The 10,134-nt window shown below is 53.0% G+C and overlaps 1 protein-coding gene across 1 annotated transcript in view; it reads right to left on the bottom strand.

Annotated features, from left to right (window-relative positions):
* FBXL20 (F-box and leucine rich repeat protein 20) overlaps positions 1 to 10,134 on the bottom strand; it is a 33,686-nt gene that overhangs the window by 22,210 nt on the left and 1,342 nt on the right. The window lies entirely within an intron of this gene.

Below are 10,134 nucleotides of genomic sequence, written 5' to 3'. Positions count from 1 at the left end.
TCCCGTCCCTGAGCATGGATATAATCCCATCACCTCCCAAATATCCCGTCCCTGAGCATGGATATAATCCCATCACCTTCCAGATATCCCGTCCCTGAGCATGGATATAATCCCATCACCTCCCAAATATCCCGTCCCTGAGCATGGATATAATCCCATCACCTTCCAAACATCCCGACTCTGAGCAGGGATCCATCACCTTCCAAATATCCCGCTCCTGAGCATGGATCCAATGCCATCACCTCATAAATACCCTGTACCTGAAGGTGGATCCATCCCCTTCCAATTATCCTGCTCCTGAGCACGGATCCAATCCCATCACCCACCAAAGCACCAGCTTTTGGTATCTCAGCTTGAAATCCAACAGGAAAATCCAACAGGAAAATCCAACATGTTGCCTTTTAAAACGCTCCCACCAGTGATTAAAACCTGGGAACTGGATAACACCATGGGCACCAGAGAACACCAAACCCAAGGCTTTTGGAGCCAAGCCCAACACCTGTGTTCCCAAACCACAGCCTGCCTTTGAATCATCCCAAGACGCCAGAGCAGGACACGAACTCTCCCACGTTCCTTCCCAAAATCTCACCCAGCACAAGTGTTGTCTCCCCCCACCCCAGACACTTTTATCACCTCCCACCAGAGACATCACAAGTTGGCAGGTCCTGAACAGGAACCAGACAGGCAATTTGCTGCTAATTAAGAGTGGAGTTGTGCCATTCCCAGCTCCCAGAGCTCCGGGAGGGCAGTTCCCTCGGAGACAGGGGCATCTCCTGGAGTCACCAGCACCACCCAGCTCCTGGCAGGTGACCCTGGAGTGCCACAGCAGGAGGGACAGACATTCCCAAGGCTGGGAAAGCAGCACGTGCCCGCTCTGGGATGGGATCAGCTGGGAAATCCAGGAAAGCACAGAGAGCTCCAGTGAAGGAGAAAGGCAGAGGAATTTTTCTCTTCCCCACAGTTACACCAACAGATCCATCCCCTTTCCCACCATTGTCCAGGCCAGCACCCTCTTCCCTAAAAAAAAAAAAGGGGTAGGAGAAGTTAAAGGAGCAAATCAGAGCAGGAGGAGACTCCCAAAAAGGATCCAGAGCAGGAGAGAACAGATTAAAACAGAGATTCCAAAGCAGCCACAGCCTCCCCTCCCTCCTCCCAGGGAACTCCACTGCTGCCCATCAAATCCCTCGGCAGGAAAATCCCACCTGGATCCCAGCACAAATCCCAGCCTCACAGTCCCTTCTGCAGGAGTTTCCCTTTGACCAGCACTAATCCAAAGGAATGTTTGTTTTTTCTTTTTTGTCTGGCTAAAAATAGTCCTTGGACTTAAAACCTGATGGAGGGGGGTGGGTGGGTGGGCCCAGGCAGGATGTGCTCCATGGGAGAACCTCTGGAATTGCCGCTCTCCTGGGAGGCTGGGAAGTGCCAGGGGCATCACCAGACCTAATTTCTCAGAGCCTGGGGGCTCAGATGGCAGAGGCTGGGTGAAAACAGGCTGGAACTGGGATTTTGCTAAGTCATGGCAGCACGTACAGCTAAATATATCAGTGGACATGGTGACTCTCTGGCAAGTCCTCACAAAAATAAAACTGCTCTGAAAAAAAAAAAATCATGGAAGAGGCTGTTCTGGACTTCCAGGCTTTCCAAATGTTTCTAGGGAGGAAAACCCAGAGCCCCAAGTTCGCTTTTCCTAACATCTCTTTCATCATCCCTGATTCCAGGTGGTGTCCAGTGGAATGAATTTGTTTGGTCAGGACACAGAAAAACGTTGTTTTTCTTGGATGTAGATACAGCAGCATGTCTGAAACACAGAATGTGCCACCCAGGGCCAGGTTTGCTGGTGTGTGAAGTCAAACTGGATATTGGGAAGGAATTCTTCCCAGGGAGGGCAGTGAGGGGCTGGAATGGGAATTCCCAGAGAAGCTGTGGCTGCCCCATCCCTGGAAGTGTCCAAGGCCAGCTTGGAGCAACCTGGGCTAGTGGAAGGTGTCCCTGCCCATGGCAGGGGGTGGGACTGGAGGGGTTTAAAGTCCTTCCAACCCAAGGCAGCCTGGGATTCCATAAACCAAGCAGGTTTATGAGGATGTACAGCAGGGACCAGAAGGCAGAGCTGTCACAGCCTCTCCCCCAGCACAAGGTGTGACGGTCCCTGTGCTGTAACCACCCTCCCTCTGCCCTCCCAGAACATTAAAAGTTTGGCTCTGCTCCCACAGCAGTCCCTACGTGCTCCCCGTGGGGCTAATTCCCACCTTTCCCTGCTCCCAGGGAGGACACGGAGCTGCTGCCCAGGCCCGGCTGTGTCAGCCCTTCATTACAGGGCAGAGCCACCCGAAGTGGGTCAGTGGTGACACCGCCCAGCCCAGGTGACATCGGGTGACTCCAGTCCCTGCACAGGAACCGCCCCCAGCTGTGTCCCAGCTGCCATTCCAGGGGGATGGGAAACGGGAACAGCCCCTGCTGCCAGGGCTGAGGGAGGCACCTTGGCACAGCCGAGCTAAATCCAGAGCACTGTGCCATCCCTGCACCCCTCACTGGGCCTGGCACTGCCACGGGCCAGGCCCTGAAAGGCAGGGGATTATGGAGGCTTGGCTCTCTCCTGCAGGTCTGGCTCAGGGAATCATGGAATGGCTTGGAAAGGCTTTAAAGATAATCCAGTCCCACTCCCTGCCATGGGCAGGGACACCTTCCACCAGCCCAGGTTGCTCCAACCTGGCCTTGGACACTTCCAGGGATTCAGGGGCAGCCACAGCTTCTCTGGGCAACCTGGGCCGGGGAGGAATTTCTGTCCAATATCCCACCCAATCCTGCCCTCTGGCATCCTAAAACCATTGCCCTGGTCCTGTCAGTGCAGCTCCTGCTGGGGCTGCAGCAGCCCCGGAGCCAAAGCCCACCCAGGGACAGGGGGACACGGGCTCTGAACTCCAGCACTTCTCTCCCAGAGCAGGAAATTCAAAGCTCGGTGGAGAAAAAGGGATGAAGCTTATCCAGAGCTTCAGGGAATTAGTGGCTGCAAGGTTAGAGCAGGCACTGGGGTTGGCTGTGGTGCTGAGACGTAAAATGACCCACCTGGATGTTCATTCGAAGGAAAAACAACACAGATTTGGCACCTTGAGAGCCCAACACACACTGGCACAGCCCAGGGAGACACAGAGAGGCAAGGGGAGACAGTGGCACCCATTTTCAGGACAAAACCCACCCAAGCACCCAGCAGAGACCCCCACAGAGGTGGGCAGGGGGGGAAGGAAAGCCACAGGCCTTCCCCAAACACATTCTCTATTCATTTCTCTGCATTATTAAAGTGCCAAACAAACAATGCAGAATTTAAAACCACAACCCATGGGATACCAGCAAATGTTCTCATTTTAAAACACCCCAACTGGAGTGTAACAGTGCATGACAAACTTCTTACAGACCCAAAAGAACCAGGTAACCACGTGCTGGGGATGAAGCTGGAGCTGCTCTGAGGCCTAAAGCTCCCTGTCCTCGTGGGGCCCTTCCAGCTGGGGATATTCCAGGATTCCATGGTCCCTGATCCCCGAGGAAAATGCTGGGCAGACCCTCCTCAGCTGCACCCAACCACGGGAAATGAAGCAACTCAAAGCCAGCCAGAGGACAGGCTGCAATTACTAATTATTAGAGAGCAAATAACGCGCTCTCTGGAAACTGGTTTGAAGCTGGGAAAGGTGGGAATCAACTGCTGCCCGCAGAAATCAGGGATCACAGACACAGCTGGAATATTCCAGGGTTTACCTGCCACCCAGGCTGTGTCAGACACTCTGGAGATGAACCTTCAGAGCTCTAAAAGCAATGGAACATCCGTGGGAATTCACTCCGAGTTTAAACCCCGAGGAGCTGGAGATGCACTGGGAGGTTTTTCCAGCTAAACAGCTGCTGGCTCCCAGCCACAATTCCAGCATTCCTGGTAGAATTTATATCAATTTTATCTGTTATGGTCCACATGGAGATGAACGAGCCCAGTGCAGCCACTGAGACAAGGCAAGACAGAGCAAACCTCACTCACAGCACCAACAGTAAAAAAAGCTGAGCATAAGCCAGGGAACAACAGGAAAAATATGGAATTCACTCAGCATTTCCCTTGGAAAAGCTCTCAGTGAAGCTTTGAAATGACTTCTTACAAACACTGTCGATATGAACTGACATCTTGCCTCCAGTTCTGCTCATTTGGGGAAAAAAAAAACCCAACCCACTGTTCCAGGGCTCAAACAACCGAGACAGGATTCCCTTCCCAGCACAGGATTTCGGGAAGCAGCAGCTGGAGCAGGCTGAGCTGCCTTCCTGGAGGCAAAGAAGACTCACACTGCAGAGATCAGTCACTGAAGTGCCAGTGAAATCCAAGGCTCTCCAGAGGATCCAAGGCACGGAGTTGTTCACAGCCCCGAGCAGCTCAGACCGAGGGAACTTCCCTGGAGTTACACAGGGAATTTGTTTAAACCCCATCCAGTTCAATCCCAGTTAAGTCTCCAAGGAAATGGCTGGCTGGGAGCGAGGCAGTGCTGTGAGAGGCTCCATCCTTGGCTGTGGGGATGCTCTGCTGGGATAAGGAAGGGTGGGAATGCAGCCACTGCCCTCCTGCCCCGCTGCTCCCAACCCTGCCTGGGCAAAATCCTGACTAAGCAGGACAAACCCCGGCCAAAAAGGCTGATTACAGGCTTAATATCCCTAAAAATAGCTCCATGGGCCAATGGCTGGAGGGACACTGTCACATCCCTGCTCCCTCAGCTCTGCTGGGCTGGGAAAGCTGGAATTCCTGCCGGGAAGGGGGGGAGGGATGAGCTGCCCCAGCCCAGCCTGCACAGGGGGCAAAGTTAAATAAAGAGCCTGTCTGGGGGGATTTTTTTGGAACCAGGAATGATTCAAATCCCAGCAAAGCCCCACAGAAATGCAGGCTGTGGCGAAGCTCTTCCCGTTCCACACCCCTCGGACACGGTGGCACTGCCAGGGAGGGGAAACCCCTCAGGACGGGCAGATGGACACGGTCCCCACGCTGCTCTCAGGGAGGAAAACTCCAGAGCCAGGACGTGCAGGTGAGACACCAAAAAACCCCCTGATTCCACAAATCCCACTCCAGTGCAAGAACCACGTGGCCACACCCCATTTAACCCCAAACCCCCCCTCCAGACCCCGCTGCCAGACCCCAAACGGGTGCTGTTTGTCCATCTGGTTCGTTCTCCTGCCCCAGGCAGCTCTCCCCAAACCAACCCCCCCCAAACCACCCTGGAAGCTCCCTGTGCTCCCTTCCAACCCCAGTTCCAGCCCCCCCAGCCCCGAGTTACCCGCTGGGCTGCGGCTGGGGAGGACACACATCCGAGGAGCTGCCCCTGCACGGCCCTGCCAGGACCTGGAGCAGCCCGGGCACAGCTCAGGGAGGCAGCAGCTCCCAGATAATCAGCTTTGAGTGCCCAGGAGTTGTGGCTGGGGCTGAATGAGCCACCCCCGTCCCCAGAGACAGCTCAGGGCCGGGATCCCACGGACTGAGCACCCAAAAACCCCCTTTGTGCTCCCAAAGCTGCTCCAGCTCCTGCTTTTCCGGGGCCCATCCAAAACCTCAGCAACCCCGCAGGTCGTGTCTGATGGCCCAGCAGAGGTATCTGATTTAAACTGATGCTGCTTCCTCAGCCTCTCGAGGTTTTAAATAGAGATGGTTGCCCATAAAAACCACATCCCCCAGCAAGAAAGAAGAGTATAAATAAGACAAAGACTTCCTGACCTGCCAGGACACGGCCTACAACACCCACCACCACTATTTATTTTTACCTTTCTAGAAACTCCTTTCAGCAGGGCAGTGGTTTTACTACAAATACACTTGGAATGGATTAAAAAAACCCCAGCAAACACAGAGACTGAGGCATGATTCAGTATTTTCAGGTTAAAGCCAAGACTTACCCAGCTCTCCAAGGCTCATCACGACCCAAATAAGCTGCTTTGACAAATTTCTTTTATTCTGCCCCTCCCCGGCACCTGCAGCTCTGTTGTTATTACTGGTAATATTATTATTACTGGTAATATTATTATTATTACTGGTAATAGTATTATGATTGGTAATAAGGTGTTTTTATTCACTACTGGGTTTTTATTCAGCTCTTATGTAAGAGGTGTTGGATTCGCTGGGATGTTTATTTGGAGATGAAGCCCAGTGATGGTGCCTTAATAATAAAAACCCACCTGAGCTGAGCTGTGAGGGGCACTGGGGGAGTTTGCCAGGCAGGAAAACTGATGGATTCCCCAGGGATTCACCACCCCAGCCACACAGGGACTGGCCCCTCCTCACAGGCCCCAGCAGGGAGGATAAAACCCTCCCAGGGCCGACTTTCCCAACAGGGTGAGTCAAAGGAAGCTCCCAGCCAGGCAGCCCAGCGAAAACAGTAATTAGTGCTGTGCCCAGGCCCCAATTAATAATGGGGTCCAGGACAAGGGAGCTGTGCCCGTGGCTCTGACTCCCCGCCCTGTTACACAAGTGGTGATCCCAGAGGGGCACAGCCCAGCCCCTGGAGCCTGTCCCTGGGGACACTCAGGATCCCAAAACACCCCTGGCAGGGGCTGCTCTGCCCAGCAGCTCCCAGGGAAACCACCCTGGCTCTCGTTCTGTGGTCACCCAGAACCTGCCAGGAAAACCCTCACCGGGGTCGTACGTGGGATCAGGGAATGGTTTGGGTTGGAAGGGACCTTAAAGATGATCCAGTTCCAACCTTCCAACCTAGGGACACCTTCCACTAGCCCAGGTTGCTCCAAGCCCCATCCAACCTGGCCTGGGACACTTCCAGGGATCCAGGGGCAGCCACAGCTTCTCTGGGCAACCTGTGCCAGGGCCTGTGTCTGTGCCTGAATCCCAAGGCTTGGGAAGCTCAGGGTTTTGCCTCTTAATAAAGAGAACTTGCAGGAAAGATGGGGCAGGAGTACTTCCAAGAGCATGGAGAGGCAGGACAAGGAGTGGAGTCACACTGAAAGACAGGAGGTTTAGGTGGGATGTGAGGAAGTTCTTCCCTGGGAGGGTGGGGAGGCCCTGGCACAGGTTGTCCAGAGAAGCTGTGGCTGTCCCTGGATCCCTGGAAGTGTCCAAGGCCAGGTTGGACTGGGCTTGGAGCAACCTGGGCTGGTGGAAGGTGTCCCTGCCCATGGCAAGAGGTGGCACTGGGTGGGCTTTAAGGTCCCTTCCAACCCAACCCATCCCATGATCCCATGGAATCCCTGTTTCCCAGCGCCCACATTTCCCCCATTTCCCACCCCACACAAACAGCTCCTGGCACAGGAAGAACAGAATCCTATTTGGGGTAAAGATAACAATTAAAAAGCACAACACCAGCTCTGCCTCTGAGCTGAGGCCAAAAGCCATTTTCCTGCTGAACCCTCCCCCTGCCCCTGGGTCAAATCCCTCCTGCACAACCAACTGGACTTTTGCTCCCAAATCCCCCTGGGATTCCTCCCTGCTCTTCTAAAGGAGGGAGCAGAGACACAGGAGCAGCAGTGGGGGGGGGTGAAACACAATTTGTGCTTTACATCTCTCACTGTCTCAACATTCAAACAACCACCCTGAACACAGTCAAGTGACAGTTTATGATCCATCTGCCCTGGTTCCAAAACCACTACATGGAATTTGGGGATGGCACCGAAATGAAAGATAAATGGGGGTGTGGGGGGAGCAAACAAAAGTGTGGAAAATCCACCAGCCTGGACACCACTCCCCCCAAAAATCTGTATTTTTAATAGTGTTTCTTGTTATTTATGAGCCACATCGTTTGATAACAAAACTGTTTCAACTGTGCCACCTCAGGGGATTCCTGCACGACGCCAACAAGCTCCTCTTCCCCAAAAAAAGAGACATTCCATGGTAAATGTAACACCAGTTTGTGCAAAGTCTTCCCTTGCTCTGTTTGTGCCCCTCTGTTTACACAACCTTCATTCCTTGGAACAGCAAAGCTCCAGCCAGGACAGCAGGAAGCAGGGAAGAACCCTGGGAAAGGGAACAGACTCAACCCCAAAAAGATCAGCTCTAAAGCGAAAAAAAAAAAACCCAAAACCCTGAAATACAGGGACAGCATTTCAGGGGCAGATTCCAAAATGGGATTAGGGTCAGTGGGATTATTCAATTCAGCTTTCTGCACACAGACAGGATTAATTATTAGAAGGCAACTCGATTTTGGAGCATTTGACATTTCCCATTTTTCACTTCGAGCCGAGCTCGTTTCGTGGCTCTAAAACCAAAAAAGGCCTGGGAACCACAGAGGGTCAGAATTCCCTCCCACTGAGGATCCTGAATCCAGGAGAGAAGCGCTGTGGAACCCCCTGGATCGGTGCCTTCCTGGGGCTGACCAGGCTCACCCAGACTCTGGTTCCTCAGACACATCCCTGGAGTTCACAGGGGTTTATTTTTAGGACAAACTGCCCCATAAACACACAGTTTAGAGCCAGGAGCAGCTCCTGCTAATTGGAGGGTCTGGAGGCTCCCAGAGGAAGCTGGAAAGGATGGAGCTTTTTGTGTGGTGGTGTTTTTAAGGATGTAGAGGAGACTACACATACAGCTCATAGTCTGGGGGGGGGAGAAAAGGGATTGTAATGATTCAACCCTGGCTCAGGGGGACTCTGAGATCCTGCCTGGGGGGGCTTCAGGCCTGGAGCCTGTCCAGGACTTGTCCCAGGGTCACCCCAGCAGCAAACAGGTCACTATTCCACACAAATCTGTTCTATAAATCCGCACAAAACTGCTCCTGACCACGGGCTGGATCAGCCCTTTCAGCTGCCCAGGTCAGAGACCCCCGACCCCCTCCACCCATCCCTCCAAACCAGAGGGCTCTGAGAATTCCCCGCCCCCCAAAAGGTGGCATTTATTTGGGAGAATGAGCCTGTGAGAGCAGGGAGTGAATGAAAACAAGCCTAAAACACTCCATCTCCCTCCTGATGCCATCCCAGGGCAGGGGAGCAGGGACAAGCTGGATTAAAGAAGGGATGGAAGTTCAGGCCTTTAGGAGCTCTCCAGGAGCACCAGGAGCCACTCCAAAGCTCCAGGTGCCTCCCCTCCCTCCCTGCTCCAATCTGGCCGGACTTCACCGGGCAGGAAGCAGAGAAATCCCAAATATAAGCCAGGCTTGGGATGTGTCAGGGCATGTTCCACATTAAACCGACACCACAGAGAATTAGGAGTCGATCTGGGTAATGTTTTCCCTTTTTGTTTGCTTTGCTGCAGTAAGTGGTTATTTTCCCCGTGGTGGCCACACCTCCTGCAAAAGGGACTAATTCCAAATATGCTCCTGGAGCCGGGCATGGCTCATTCTCCCATTTACAGGAGAGAATTCCCTCTCTTCCTGGAACCAGAAACCCACACTCAAGCCCGATTTCAGGAGCTCAGCCCATATTCCACACCATGTTTTATTCCCAGGGTAGGAAATGGTTATTAAACCCCCATCCCGACTGGATTTGGGAATTACCCACCAACAATGGCTCAGGAATCTGTTTACGTGGCCTCACAAAAGACAATAAACCAAGTGAAAACCCAACCCCACCTCCCCCTCAACCACTCACTTGGTATTTAAAGGCTGAATCAGACACAATATATTAGTCACAGCCCCAGATCAGGCTATTTTTACCCCAAGATAAGACTCCAAGGGCCCTGTTTCCCCCTCCTCAGCCAGGGGAACTACCCTGGGTATCCACAGGGAATGAGGAGGGACAGGATTCTTCCCCCAGCCCTGTGCTGCCTTCATGACCTCACAATATTCCACATTTCTCACCAGCAGCTTCCATTCTCCCCAATTTCTGCCCAGTTGCCCTCCTGTCCCATGAAATTCGAGCTCCCACAGGACTTTTCCCTTCCAAGCAAAACCTTTACAAGCTGTTTTTTAGGAATTTCCTTTTCAATAGATCCCATTTAGGAATTTCCATCCTGCCCCTATTTACAGGTGTGGACACACTCACGGTTGGGGAAGCTCTTCAGACCAGCAGAACCTCACTGGAAATCCGTGGATTTAAAGGAAAACAGCTCCAGACTCATCCTTTCCAGGTTATACAGGTGAGTGGGGCAGAGATAATCAAAGCCATGCCTTGGATTTGGAATCAGGGAATGCTTTGGGTGGGAAGGGACCTTAAAGCTCATCCAGTCCCACCCCCTGCCCTGGGCAGGGACAC

This window comes from Lepidothrix coronata, unplaced genomic scaffold (assembly GCF_001604755.1).
Source record: "Lepidothrix coronata isolate B3197 unplaced genomic scaffold, Lepidothrix_coronata-1.0 Scaffold343, whole genome shotgun sequence".
Classification (NCBI taxonomy): Eukaryota; Metazoa; Chordata; class Aves; order Passeriformes; family Pipridae; genus Lepidothrix; species Lepidothrix coronata.
This window is presented reverse-complemented; position numbering and strand designations above follow the sequence as displayed.